This window comes from Dermochelys coriacea, chromosome 6, assembly GCF_009764565.3.
Source record: "Dermochelys coriacea isolate rDerCor1 chromosome 6, rDerCor1.pri.v4, whole genome shotgun sequence".
Classification (NCBI taxonomy): domain Eukaryota; kingdom Metazoa; phylum Chordata; order Testudines; family Dermochelyidae; genus Dermochelys; species Dermochelys coriacea.
In genome coordinates this window covers 53,676,417-53,691,838 of record NC_050073.1, presented here as the reverse complement: position 1 = coordinate 53,691,838, position 15,422 = coordinate 53,676,417, and the positions used below count along the sequence as shown (strand labels likewise).

The 15,422-nt window shown below is 42.4% G+C and overlaps 1 protein-coding gene across 20 annotated transcripts in view; it reads right to left on the bottom strand.

Annotated features, from left to right (window-relative positions):
* Positions 1-15,422, bottom strand: part of LOC119857578 (transmembrane protein 263-B-like) — a 312,491-nt gene that overhangs the window by 157,902 nt on the left and 139,167 nt on the right. The window contains exon 4 of one of the 20 annotated variants that reach the window (XR_006281807.1): positions 8,286-9,560. The exons of the other annotated variants lie outside the window; for them this stretch is intronic. The gene's annotated coding sequence lies outside the window, so the exon portion shown is untranslated. Of the gene's footprint in view, positions 1-8,285; positions 9,561-15,422 lie in introns of those variants that run through there. 20 annotated transcript variants of the gene reach the window in all.

Sequence of the window (15,422 nt, the reverse complement as noted above, 5' to 3'; positions counted from 1 at the left end):
TATTGGGCTTGAGGAGTTAGCTTCACCCTAATCTAACAGCTTTCAGTCTGAACATGCATCTTGGAAAGGTTTGCTTGTGGGTACATCCCCACAGATCCTAGATAAGAAATGTTCTGCCATCACTAAGTGCTGTGTAAACAGCCTAATTAGAGATTCTTATTGCCAGAGGCCATCTGCTTCACAGCTTAATATTTCTGCCAAGTCACCGGAAAGGAGAAATGTCCCAGTCTTCATAAAGAAGCCTATTCCAGTTTTCCCTTGATGAAGCATTAGACATCCTTGTCAGCTCAGTGGGTCTCTCTAGGTAGCATCTGAGCTGGTCTCCTAATTAATCCACTCAGCAATATCATTAATCAAAAAAGGTGTACTCAACCCCGCTTATTACAAGACCTTTATGCCTTCACTTCCCTCACTAGATTTAATTAACACTCTGGTTGGTTGACTGAATGTTCTCCTTTTCTATCTTATAAAGACCACTGTTACTTTTGCTGCGATCATCTGTAACAATTATGCTTCAAGCAACTAGGACACATTCACTCACGTTTCCCAAGACGGTAGCCAGAGAACGGAGTGCTCTCGAGATAGCGAGATTTCTCACTACAGTTACTAGGGAAGCCAATTTGGAGAGAGACCCACAGAAGTAATACTCTTAGTTGGCACATGTCTGTCCTGCTTGAAATTTAAAGATAGTTTCCCATAAAGTCTCTTTTAAAGCGTCATTATCACAGAATAATTTATGATCAGTTTCATCAGTTTCAGAAACAGCCTCTTGCAAGTTTATAAAAAACATTGTAGCAAGAAATGTCAATTAAAACCACATTAAAACTGATGTACTTAGTCTTCACTGCCACACAAGACAGCCAGGTCCCAGTCCTAAATTGTAAGAGACACAGAGACAGCCTGTGCAGCCGCAGAGATGGAGTGCTTTTGGAGCATCCCATGAGGCTGTGCTAGGAGAAGCACTGCTGGATTCCCCAGGGAATCTCATCTAGCCCTTCTTGGTTGAAGGAAGGTCACCATGATGTGAGTCATTAAAAGAAAAAAAAATTGAATTGTCTAAAGTACCCCCAAAAAAACTGTAGAGATCTCCCCCAGCTACTGTGTATTGCACATTTCCTACAATCACATTTAAGACTGAAAGTGTCACATGGGAATTCCTTTGGTTTGATATAATTGCGTCATCCATATTTAAAGCTTATGATTGGAAACCTCTCTCTGCCTGTGCCCAGGAGATGCACTAATGGCTACATACATTCTCTTTTAATTCTTATAAATGCAAAAAACCCAAACAAACAAACCCCACCAACCTAATCCACCCCTAAATATGCTAATTCAGACAACATTATTTTAAGTAAATTAAAGCAAGCCAAGGTTGAGATTTTGGATTGGACAAACCAATCTCACCTCTCCTCATTGTGTCTGAGTACAGCAAGAATCTCAGTACAGATAGATGTTGTACATCATGGGTTATTTGTATTAGGATTTATCTTCAGGTGCATTTAATCATCATAGCAGGAAAGTAAAGAAGGGGGTAAATGCTGAAGATCCATTAACTAGAGCATGGCTGTTCCTAGAATGATCAGACTCAGGTTTAACAATAGCACTGTCTTTTTCATCTTACAAGGAAGGAACAGGAGGGGCTTGATATGGCTTATAAGCTTTTAGTATAACTGAGAAGAAAAAAAACCCGTCATTAATAGAACCCCTATATATGAAAGAATTAATGGTAATTAATTAATTGCTCTGATGTTTCTCTTTGCACCACTTCTGCAGAAGAATCGGGGATATTAAGACTTCTTTCACACAGTGGATGAAAAGGACACAAATGATATAAGCCATAAGCTTTAAAAGCTCTGTAGCCTTAGGAAGAAAAAGTGAGGTCATTATGTTCCAGTATTCTTCTCAGCTGCCCTCAGTGGGTATCAGTCATCATTACAGCACTGTGAATCATAATGGGCTCCAACAGTTTAATAATGATTGCAACACCCTTCCTAATGAGGTTGGTGCTGCCCTCGGATGCGAATATTCATAAAGCAGGTTTGGTAATGGGCCCTCTCTTGATTAGCAGGCTGTGGTTCTGCACCAAGACAGAGACATCTTTTGATGCCAAAAAAAAAAAAATAAATAAAAATTAAATCCTTGTTTCAAGCAGAGTAAATGAATTTGACTTTAGGTGATCAAGAAAGGAAAAACTTCCAATTAGACATGCAAGCTATCATGGTGTGCAGTGTTCTTTCAAAGCATGGCTCCAGGGACACAGAATCCTAATAAACCTTCCCCCAATCGCCTTTTAGATCAATGTTAAGGATTGAAATTAAATGTAATTCAAGTTCGCCAATCTGAGGTGGTTTTCATGGATCGCTTTTGATTTCCCCCAGTTTTCCTTTGCTTATTCCCAACTTCGCAGGTTTTTCGCAGGAGTGGGTGGGTGAGATTCTGTGGCCTGCGTTGTGCAGGAGGTCGGACTATATGATCATAATGGTCCCTTCTGACCTTAGTATCTATGAATCTATGAAACTCCCTCTTCCCTCCTTTCCCATCAGCCTGATATCTTCTGGCAGGGATGGCCAAAAGGCAAGTTGCTGCCTGGAATACCAATCCCCAACTAAAATTAGTGGATGGTTTGGCACTCTCCCCCGTCCCCATCCTCCATGTCTCAGCTGCATCTGCTTTTCTACCTAGGTAATTTTGTGGCCCTCTTCACCACAGAATCTGAGCACCTCCCAAGTAACTAAAGTCAACAAACAATTACAAAATAAACTGATTCTCTCCTTTCCCCACTTGTAGGGTGAGCAGAGTGCTCTGGAACCTCCTTTGAGGTCATTCAACCAATGACACTTCATGACTAGACTGTAGGGGCTCCCTAGAAGAGTAAATGGCACAATCTCCAAAATATTAGGGCTCAATCCACTGAAAGACTCTCATAGACTTCTGGGGGCATTGGATCCTTTCTGGTATGTACCGGGGACAAGGCCGATTCAAAGAGCTGAAATACAGACCTTACAGTCTCTTGCCTGACAAAATGAGTGTCTTCTACTGACCTGCTCCTCTTCTAACTAGAAAGAGGGGTTGATCTGAGCGAATCTCCCATTTGTGACTGGAAAGAAAGGAAACCAAACATTTTTTCCCTTTCAGTTCAGATGAGGTACTCTGTAAAAGTTGGAAAAAAAACTAAGAAAAGTGGATTTTAGAGCAGATTCTTGTTCATGGTAGCAACAGGACTAGCTGGGAGCTCACTAATAAGATACACTACTGTAATCCACTGTGAGAATCATGGCACAGAGCAGTCCAAAATAAGCAAGGAATTTGGTTAAATGTTAGTGAAAGAAAATTAGAGGCAGGAACGGGGATGATTCCGCAGGTAGTGAATCTCTGCATCTCTGAACCTAGTGTGGCTGCTTGGTAGTTGTGCGTTTGTAAGCTTTTAAACCTCTCAAATGACCTCTTAATTCTAGGTCTCCTTCCAAACATAATTTCAAGTATTGCTAATGATCTGTAAGACAGGGACAAGAGTGCCAAAAACATAGAACAAACAGCATCTAAGAGGCAGATTTATTTATTTATTTTTTTCCTTTCAGCCAGCCAGCATTAACTTGGGCAAGATTTCCATTCCCTCCCTGGCTCAGACCCTCAATGTGTGAAGAAATCTTTAACTCACTATTGAATTCAGCTCCTTGTCTCTTCCCAGCTTGCCCTCGTTAGCCCCCATAGCCCAACACCCTTTGGAGAGAGAGAGAGAGAGAGAGAGAGAGAGAGAGAAAATGCGGTTTATAGAGCTGCTGTTTTCTCCTCCTGGCCAGCGACATTTTAAAACCCCCAGCACGTAGGTGTTCAACTGCAAGAGCGGCTCAGTATCTCGGTGAGCAGATGCTGTGTCACTGACAGGTTTCTCCTGCTACAGACCTGTGACTGGCCTCTGCAGCTCTGTTTCAAGCCCAGAGACCACTAGGGACCTGCAAGCAGCTGGCTTATCTCAAAGTCTAATTATCAATTCTGACTGAAGGCTGCAGCCAGGATCAGCACCAAACAGGAGTTTCCTGAGTTACTGTTTAAGGGAAATGGGAACAAAGGAGGGATGGGAGATGTTTCTGCCAAGACCTCAGCACAGCATGAAGAGGAGTTGGGGGAAGGATGGATTAAACTCTGAGCAGGGATTCTTAGATGATTTCTTGCTTGATGGGGATAATAACTCGAATATGTTAAAAAATCCTTTTTATGAAAAGCAAAATAAAACATTCCTCCACTTTTTTTTTTTTTTAAAAAATCTGAGGAAAAATGATGCATCAGGAATCAACAGTACTTCCCTTCTCTTTGTCTTCAGTAAAGGCTTCAGATGTTTCCTGCACCAAGAGCCACACAGACCATATTTTAGCCAAACTGATAGCTCAGAACAGCTTTTGTTTATGCTGTGCCTCTTTTCAGGAAAAAAATAATCCCACAATAAGCAAGCCAGCCACCCAATTTTATCTTCACCTTTTCTTACAATCTAAACTCACAGGGGAGTTTCTTATGGAAGTTAGGGTCTAGCGTTACTGACCCAAGCCCCTGTCCCAACCCCAGCAACTCTGTCAATGGACCTCAATCCTAGTTTTCTGCCCAATCTTGCTATTCTAAGACATGGACATGTGCTGCTCCACCAGTGTATATCAGTGCTGATCTGCACTACCACCTGCTCTTCCAGGTCTGAAAGGAAAGGTAGCAGATCTATGACCTTTGCTACCCTAGACACTTTCAAACCTATCCCCTTTCTCCTAAAAACTGTGGTAGTTTTATGATGTGTACAGGTACGGTTTGGATCAGACTGAGACCCTCACCAACTCATTTCACTTTTGCCTAAAACATACTAGAGCTCCTGCTCCTAAAGTGATGGACTCCAGTGTAAAACCCTTGGATAGATAGCTAAAACATGAATCTTGAGAGATGCAGTACATTATTTCACCTTTCAACCTCATGGACGGTGGGGTGCTAAGAAATGTAATGTACATATTGTTTTTGCATCAACTACCTTTGTATATATTTAAATACTATAGACTGACTTCTCACGTAAGTTAAGCTGCAGTCAGCAAATTCTCAAAGGCTGAAAGCATTGCTTTCCACAGGCCTGAAGCTACCAAACATTTGCTCCGCACTCAGTATGTCACTGATTCTGTCTCCCTCACTAATTCTTCATTTTTGTGCCCATGTGTGCAGAAAAGGCAGACACAAGTCAGTTACAGGGCTTTGAATATTTGATTCCACAGGACCAGGGATTAGAGGTAGAAGAGAACTACACTAGGAGATCTCCAACTCCATTCTCTTGGCTAGGGTGAGACATAACTGGTATGTAGGAGCACTGGGGGAACCAATAGATGGAGGCTGTTTATGGTACAGTTCTGTAAAACACATTATATGTAATAAAAAGGGACAGTAACAGCCTATATATTTCCTAACACATTGGGTTGCAGGTTTCACTGGACACAGCTGAGGAGGGATCCAACAGGTTAAGGCTCCCATTCCTGTAGCTCATTCTAAGCTAAGCTATCTCCTGTATAACTTGAAGCAGTCTGAAGTGTAGTCTAAATTATGTTGGTTGCTTTACTTCCCATGGGGCCATCTGCCAGGCAAGGATCACCAAAGTGCAATACAGCCAGAAGGCTGAAGGAAGATAGAAAGGGCCTAGACAAACACACTATCTATGGGAGACTCTCTTATGCAGGGAGAAATCCCCAGCTGGGAAGTTGCAGCCATTTTCTGCTCCTGTCATGCCTTCCTGAGTAGCGCAAAGAGAGCAAACTTGGGCCAGGTACTGGATCTTTATTTTCACATAGTACATTAAGTAACTTCACAGAAAAATACATTATGCTGTTAACTTTCACATCTCTGGATTTCAGTTTTATGCTATAAGGTGTAATTAGTAACAAATGATTTGAAGTAAAAATGATTTGAAAAGTGTCTAAAGTATTTCTAATGAGCATATTACCTTATTGTCAAAGCACTGGTATGATCTTAAAGTTCACAGTATCCTTTTAATGATTTCATTAACCACCACAGTTGTACTGAAATAAAGCTACCATAACTATAGAAGTGTTGGATATTAAAAAAGGAATATTAGTACATTGGAATGTTTCCTCCAACATCAGCACATTGGAATAGTCAGAGAGAATCAGATCAAGGGTCCACCTAGTTCAGAATCCTATCTCCAACAGTAGGCAGTACCAAACGCTTCAGAGAATGGTGCCAAAGAATGCATACTGGAATTAAGATCCTCTCAGGGGAACTTACGTCCTAACTTGTGTTAGTATGTCCTGAAGCATGAGCTTTAACAGCTCTTATACTAGATAGGATAAAAAATGAGTAATTCTGAATGTTCTTTTTAATTTTGTATGTTCTTTTTATGCATACAAGTTTAGAACTTTTTAAAAAAATTTTATTATTGTACCAAACTTACATGGGGGATACACTGTGCTCTTGAGATCTGGATCTCTGCCCACCTCAGAAGGGCACTATTTTGGTGGTCATCAGCTCACCTAGGAGACTTTCAGGCCTCGTTAACAAACCTATCTTATACCATATTCAAGCTACATATAAAATACAAGGTAGTTCATAGGATTCACCCAATTTTTTTTTGACAACATTGTTTGCAACTTCCATTTAAATCAATCCATTTCTCTGCTGGTATTCTTCCAAAGCAGCATAGGCATCTTAGGAAGGGAGATTGCACACCCTGGATGTCAAGTGCTGTTAATTACTAATTAGGCTAAACTAAGCAGTTCAGGAAATCAAACAGGCTATTTGTGGCCTTTGCAGACAAATCCAAAGGTAATATCATCTCAGTTCAAAACCTGTCTACATAGATTAGGCTGTGTATCCAACCCTAGCTAGTCTCTCTCACAGCCAGGGCACTTTAAGGCTCACTCTTTTATGATGATAGCAGTTTCTATGGCATGTATCCATAATGTGCCCTTGATAGGAAGAAGTTACTCACCTTGTGCAGTAATGATGGTTGTTCGAGTTGTGTCTCTATGGGTGCTCCAAGACCCGCCCTCCTCCACTCTACTTCGGAGTTCTAGTAGTCGACTCTTATGGTAAGGAACGAACTGAGGAGGGATTACCCGTGCACACTAGCTAGCCTCGTGGCAGGCAGAGAGCAGCGCATGTGTGGGCGGGAAGGACTGCTGCAAAGTTTTCCGATCAGCAACGCAGGGACACCTACAGTAGAGCACCCACAGGGACACTACTCAAAGAAGAATCTATAGAGCTTATATATGGAGCTTAGCTCACCCTTTCACAAATGATGCTAGTTTTGGCAACAATGCTTCAATTGCTATTCATCTAGCAGGGACCCCAGACCACTTCATCGGGGAAGTCGCTGCTAGCTTCTCTCTTACAATGGCGCTTCATGAAGGAAAGAAGGGGTTACTGACCTTGTGTGATACTGATCTCTGAATGTATTGCCTACACAGAGCCACACTGAGCTCTCTCCTCAGTCCTGTTTCATAGCTTAGTTACGAATAGCACTTCTGGAGATATAGGATCCAAGGGACTGTTGATAGGGTTGACTTATTTATACCTTTGGCCTAGGAAGAGAGGATGTGAGGAACACATGTCTGCAGGCATCACTTCTATTTTCAAAAGGTTTCAAGGCCACTTGGCTCCTACAGTAAGGGTCAGTCAGTTGTTCTTCCTTCTGATATGTACCTGCAACTTTAATTTCAGGTTATTTATATGGGAGTTAACTAGTGGTCAGTCCAGTCCAGTTTTAAGTGTCCCCAAAAGATGGGTGCCCAACACTTCCAGTGGGAGACAGCTCCATAACTTCTCACTGTTAGGAAAGTTTTCCTGAAATTCAAGTTAACTATTCCCTTCTTTTACTGCAAAATTAGTGGACACTTCTCCTGCTACCCTAACTCACACCATAGTTTTCTCAGTCAAGATCCTTGCATGAATATTTTCAAGCACCAATATTTTTTCTCCTCTTGATCTAATGTCTGGCTGTGATGAACCACCACCTGGAGGTTCAGTTCAGTTAAGCACCCCCAAATTTTTGATGTTCATCTAAAGATTTTGAAAATCTCTGGGCGTGCAAAGTTGAGCATGAAGTCTTGTGAAGACAGTTTCCCTTCCCAAGATTCCTAACAGCATTGCTGTAAAGGTGGATCACTAAGGGCATGGCTACAATTGCAGATGTAGAGTGCTGGGAGTTAAACCAGCCTTTGGAGACTGCAGCAGGGAAAACACTGCCGTGTGTTTACACTGTCAGATTCAAGAGCACTGGCATGGCCACATTAGCAGCTCTTGCAACGCCACAGAGAGCAGTGCATTGTGGTAGCTAGCCCAGCGTTCAAGTGGCTGCAACATGCTTTTCAAATGGGGGGTATGTGTGGAGTGTGACAGGGAGTGTGTTGTGTGTATGTGGGGGGAGAGAGTTGTTTTTTGGGGTGCGGAGAGTATGTCAGCATGCTGTCTTGTAAGTTAAGACAGCAGCAAACACCCCTCCCATGCCCGCCTCTCTCACACACTCACAGCAAGCAGCATTCCATAGTAATGGGTTGCTTTGTTCCAAGAGTAGGTAAGCGTGCTGGCTGTCAGAAACGGAGCTTTGAAAGGGGATATTCACATTCCTACAACTGAGTTCAAAACAGTGACAAGAATGGCCACTTGAGTTCAGGGGATTATGGGACGTTTCCAGAGGCCAATCACAGCACAGTAATGCAACATGTCATCCACACTGACACCCGGGCATTTCAGCCTGGGCACAGCAAGCTTTATGCTTCTCATGGAGGTAGATTACCAGGAGCGCTCCAGCTGCAGAGACCGGGTGCTCTAAGTGCCTTGCCAGTGTGGACATGTTAGGAGTTAGGGTGCCTGGGGCTGCTTTAATGTGCTCTAACTTGCCAGTGTAGCCAAGCCCCAAGTTAATTACTGTAACTCCCTTCCAGACCACAGACTTGCCGATCATCCAGAATCTCCTAACACACAACCTGGCTACAAGAAAAACTAAGATAAAAAACCCCTACCCCTCTCTGCAGACGTCAAACTGATGCTCCTCAGGTGGGCAGACCTCAGGAACTATGCCTATTTCCAGCATCTTACAGGTCTGGACTTTTGGTGAGAGCGATTTGATAAAACTATATTTCACAGAACATCCTTGGTTCACTCACACTGAGCCTCCTAGATAACAGTGCATACGGACAAAGACAGTACTGTACAGTATAGCTCTGTGATGTAGAACAGGAAATTCTGTTTTATCTACATACAATGTTCATTTAAAACAAAACACACAACCTGTTTTTTGCAGTGAAGGAGCCAGACATGCATGCATCCATCCATCTGGCCCCTCAACGCCTCTCCCCATCCTCTCTCTTTCCTTTAAAATATAAAAACTAAAATAATTTTAGAGATTTTTTCTGTTGATGTGAGGAGAAGATTATGGCCACATCTTTGTTGTTACCACAAGAACTTCCCTAGATTTAGCCCATCACTTCTTTCCACCTTTGCTTTCTTGTGTCAGCAACAACATTCCAGAGGAATGGGCACACCTTTAATTATGCAGCCACAGGAAGCCAGAATATGGTCTCAGTCTAGAAAGAGGAAGAGATAATTGATAATTTACTTTCTCCCAATACGAAAAGCGATCCTTTAGGCAATAGAAAAGGATAGATAATATACGGTAGAACTCCCTTGTGCTGAAAAGAAAAATATACTGAGATATGTTGGTTTGATTAGAGTTAGATTCTTTCTTTAATTTTTTGTCTAGAATAAGAATTTTTGTTAAAAGCCTTTAATATATAACATACATATAAAATATACACACACACTCTCCCCACCCCCCATCACAGCTACATCTTCCTCTCTACACATTAGAGGAAGACAAGCATTTCCTCTCTGGTCACTCGATCACAGACCTAAGAGTGGCTATCCTTCAACAAAAAAGCTTCAAAAACAGACTCCAACGAGAGACTGCTGAATTGGAATTAATTTGCAAACTGGATACAATTAACTTAGGCTTGAATAGAGACTGGGAATGGATGAGTCATTACACAAAGTAAAACTATTTCCCCATGGTATTTCTCCCTCCCACCCCACCCCCCACTGTTCCTCTGATATTCTTGTTAACTGCTGGAATTAGCCTACCTTGCTTGTCACTATGAAAGGTTTTCCTCCTTTCCCCCCCCTGCTGCTGGTGATGGCTTATCTTAAGTGATCACTCTCTTTACAGTGTGTATGATAAACCCATTGTTTCATGTTCTCTGTGTGTGTGTATATAAATCTCTCCTCTGTTTTTTCCACCAAATGCATCCGATGAAGTGAGCTGTAGCTCACGAAAGCTTATGCTCTAATAAATTTGTTAGTCTCTAAGGTGCCACAAGTACTCCTTTTCTTTTTGCATACTGCTTTAGGCTATCAATTGTTCTACCAGATCTGATATCTTATTCCTAAGTAACAGCCAATATTTTGGTTCAGAGGAAGATGCAACTTTGTGCAGTGCTGTACATGTAAGAAACAATTCCTTCCTTTGTGGTTACTGTTTGCTGCTTTAAGAATGTGCCCTTGGCTCTTAAATACTTGGAGTGAAATCCTGGTCCCACTGAAATCAATGGAAGCTTTGCTATTGACTTCAATGGAGCCAGGATTTCACCTATGGTTTCATGTCAATTTTGTTGAAAAACAGAAATAGACACTTAGACAAAACAATGATGCAGAAACAGCATGGGCAAATTGCAAATATCTTCACTAAAGTTACAGCCTTAGGAAACTTGCTTGGACATTTATTTAGTGTTTCTATATAGCTGATGTTTACTTTTCAGAATAACTCTTGCAGAATACAAACAACAGCTACCATGCTGCTATGTCCACCAAATGTGTGCACTGAAATTTATGTATTAGAACCCTGAAGAGCTAAAGTCTTTGGGCAGAATGACCTGCCAAAATATCTCAAGCAGGTCTGAGACATCAAAAATAAAAACTCCTTTTACACAAGAGATACGTATATGGAACTGGGTTCAGATTAAAATGTGTCTATTGAAATTAAATGAGATTGTGCCTAATTTTTAGGGATTAGATGCCTGAAGCTTGAAAGCTATACACATGATGGTTGTTCACGAAATATATGTTCACTGGGAAACCAACCATCACTGCTACTTAGAGTTAACCGATACTTTATATCGGAGCTGCAGTTTCAGAAATTCTAGCTCCTTGGCCTACATATTACATTGGACAAGGTGAGCAAGGCCCTGAGAGCAGTTTTGCACACACATAGGTTTCCCATGGGAAACACAGAGCATCTGATTCCTAAGTTTGTTATTTGAATTTCATTCACTGAACAATCTGGTACTTGTTTGGGTACTCAAATTCCACATTTTAATGACACAAAGGGAAAAGGGTTTTGCCTTCATCAAAACAAATAGTATAGTGTTCTATGATATCGGAACAAATCTTTATGGAAACAATTTTGCAAGCTCTGGGATTCTGGGCCACCATTTTAGGATGTAGACAGTAAGGGGGTGAATCAGAATTTTTTTCTTCTAATAAATTTTTCCCATAGGTGTTCAGGGTAATCTTGAGTTTCTTCTTTATTCCCTTTTAGACATGACTGAAAGAATTGTCAGAAGAGACAATACTAACATGTGTTTACTCTGTTTTGGGGCTTTGAATAAGGCTACACATCCTGTTCTTTGCTGCAGAGTATCCATTTTTTTTTTAAAGTGATGCTACCAACTGTGAAGGAAATAAAAAAGAAAAATCACATTATAGCCCGGGAAAGGAGACGTGCAGGTGCCGGCTGGTCCCCAACTTGGTGAGCAAGAAAACTCTGTGGGGTCCTCTTCTTCGTTTATCTGATTCAATAAACCCCAGAGGCAATAGATTTTACTCATCCAAGAGCACAAAAGTGAAAAAAAATGAAGCACAAGGCATGCTGGGTTTTAGTTTTGCCATGACATGTTATGCAGGGAGAGCAGACTAGGAGGGCTACATAATACAGGATGAGTCATAATCTCTATGATGGAGGGGGGGAATTCAACCTAGATTGCTCAAAGATCCCAGTGATATATACATAAGACTACTAGGTGACAGAACTAGAAATTCTGGCAATTTTACATAGTTGGGTAATGCAACGATGTTTCACTCTTATTTGGTTGCTTATTTAGGGTAAGAATGTAACCACTATAATTGGGCAAACTATTAATTCATCCAATTTAACCCCTTTTTCTGTTTCCAAATTTTCTACAGATTTCAGTTTTTAAAAATGCATTTGTTATTTGACTTTAGTAGATGCAAACATATTTCAGTCCGTGGGATGCCCAAAAGTTATTTGCTTTGAGTACTTACTATTCATAATTTGATATTCACACTATGTGATTGGTCACCTAAAATCACATGGTATTTTTTCTGCTCCTTGACTGGATGATGCCCAAACAACATCTCACTGAGAATGTAGAGGAGAGATTTTGTAGTTATTTCCTATGTCCATGTCAATGAGCAGGAAAAACTCCCCCAACATCTAACTAGTTTTACATTAAATGGCTTTAGGTCCAGACTATGTTCTCCCTCGATGTCCAAAACAAATATCCCCACTCCTGTCTAATCCTCTCCTTTAGTTCCCTTGGCTATGAAAGGTCATACACTGACACTAATTTACAGGAAAAAGAAAAGCAGCAGCCAATCAGAGAAGATCCACAATAAGCACAAAAAGAAAAGGAGTACTTGTGGCACCTTAGAGACTAACAAATTTATTAGAGCGTTAGTCTCTAAGGTGCCACAAGTACTCATTTTCTTTTTGCGAATACAGACTAACACGGCTGCTACTCTGAAACCAATAAGCACAAAGGCACAGAGGCAGTCTAGGGGCAGGTTCTGGCATTAAGACCTCATCTTTGCAGATGTCTGGTGTTGGATCCTGCAACTGGTCTCCAGTTCATTTGAGGGAAGCAGACACTGGGCTGACAGGGGTAACAAAGTGAAGTTTGAAAGGGTACTTCAACCCAAATAAGAGTGGAAAGCCAGTCAAAATGACAAGAGTCTAGTCTATATAGGGAGTTATTCCAGAATAGCTATTCCTGATTAACTTCATGGGTGGATGCTTCTGGAATAAGGTACTATTACTCCTGAATAAGAACATCCATACATGAAGTTAATCAGAAATAGTTAATTCACTTTAAATTCACTTCCAGTCTTAGCCCTGGTCTACACTAGGAGTTGAGGTCGAATTTAGCAGCGTTAAATCGATTTAACCCTGCACCCATCCACACAACGAAGTCTTTTTTTTTTTTTTTTTTACTTAAAGGGCTCTTAAAATCGATTTCCTTACTCCACCCCTGACAAGGGGATTAGCACTTAAATCGGCCTTGCTAGGTTGAATTTGGGGTATTGTGGATGCAATTAGACGGTATTGGCCCCCGGGAGCTATCCCAGAGTGCTCCATTGTGACCGCTCTGGACAGTGCTCTCAACTCAGATGCACTGGCCAGGTAGACAGGAAAAGGCCCGCGAACTTTTGAATTTCAAACTTCCTGTTTGGCCAGCGTGGCAAGTGCAGGTGAGTGCAGAGCTCATCAGCAGAGGTGACCATGCAGAGCTCACCAGCAGAGATGACCACGATGGAGTCCCAGAACCGCAAAAGGGCTCCAGCATGGACCAAACGGGAGGTATGGGATCTGATTGCTGTATGGGGAGAGGAATCCGTGCTATCAGAACTTTGTTCCAGTTTTTGAAATGCAAAACATTTGTCAAAATCTCCCAGGGCATGAAGGACAGAGGCCATAACAGGGACCCGAAGCAGTGCCATGTGAAACTTAAGGAGCTGAGGCAAGCCTACCAAAAAAACAGAGAGGCAAATGGACGCTCCGGGTCAGAGCCCAAACGTGCCACTTCTACGATGAGCTGCATATGCCATTTTAGGGGGTTCAGCCACCACTACCCCTGCTGTGTTATTTGAGTCCTTCAATGGAGATGGAGGCAACACAGAAGCAGGTTTTGGGGATGATGATGATGATGAAGTTGTAGATAGCTCACAGCAAGCAAGCAAGCAGAGAAACCGGTTTTCCCGACAACCAGGAACTGTTTCTCACCCTGGACCTGGAGCCAGTACCCCCTGAACCCACCCAAGGCTGCCTCCCAGACCTGCCAGGCGGAGAAGGGACCTCTGGTGAGTGTATCTTTTAAAATAGTATACATGGTTTAAAAGCAAGCATGTTTAATGATTAATTTGCCCTGACATTTACGGCTCTCCTGGATGTACTCCCAAAACCTTTGCAAAAGGTTTCTAGGGAGGGCAGCCTTATTCCATCCACCATGGTAGGACACTTTACCACTCCAGGCCAGTAGCATGTACTCAGGAATCATTGTAGAACAAAACATTGCAGTGTATGTTTGCTGGCATTCAAACAACATCCGTTCTTTATCTCTCTGTGTTATCCTCAGGAGAGTGATATTCATGGCCACCTGGTTGAAATACGGTGCTTTTCTTAAGGGGACATTTAGAGGTGCCCGTTCTTGCTAGGCTGTTTGCCTGTGGCTGAACAGAAATGTTCCCCGCTGTTAGCCACGGGAAGGGGGGAGGAATGAGGGGCTAGCCACGTGTGGGGGGAGGCAAAATGCGACCTTGGAACAAAAGCACATGTGCTATGTATGTAATGTTAACAGCAAGGTTTACATGAAAGAGAGTGTACCCATTGTTCTATAAAATGTGTCTTTTTAAATATCACTGTCCCTTTTTTCTTCACCAGCTGCATGTGTTTCAAGGATCACAGGATCTTCTCCTTCCCAGAGGCTAGCGAAGATTAGAAGGTGAAAAAAATGCACTCGCGATGAAATGTTCTCTGAGCTCATGCTGTCCTCCCACACTGAAAGAGCACAGATGAATGCGTGAAGGCAGACAATGTTAGGAGTGCAGGAAAGCACAAAATGACCGGGAGGAGAGGTGGTGGGCTGAGGAGAGTAAGTGGCGGGCTTAAAAGAGGGCTGAAGATGAAAGGTGGCAGCAGCGTGATGAGAGGAGGCAGGATTCAATTCTGAGGCTGCTGGAGGATCAAACTAATATGCTCCAGCATATGGTTGAGCTGCAGGAAAAGCAGCTGGAGCACTGACCGCTGCTACAGCCCCTGTGTAACCAACCCCCCAAGTTCTATAGTCCCCACACTCAGATGCCCAAGAACGCGGTGGGGGGAGGCCTCCGGCCACCCAGCCACTCCACCCCAGAGGATTGCCCAAGCAACAGAAGGCTGGCATTCAATAAATTTTAAACTTTTAAAGTGCTGTGTGGCCTTGTCCTTCCCTCCTCCACCACCCCTCCCGGTGCTTCTCTCCTCCACCACCCCTCCCGGGCTACCTGGGCAGTTATCCCCTATTTGTGTGATGAATTAATAAAGAATGCATGAATGTGAAGCAACAATGACTTTATTGCCTCTGCAAGCGGTGATTGAAGGGAGGCGGGCAGGGTGGTTA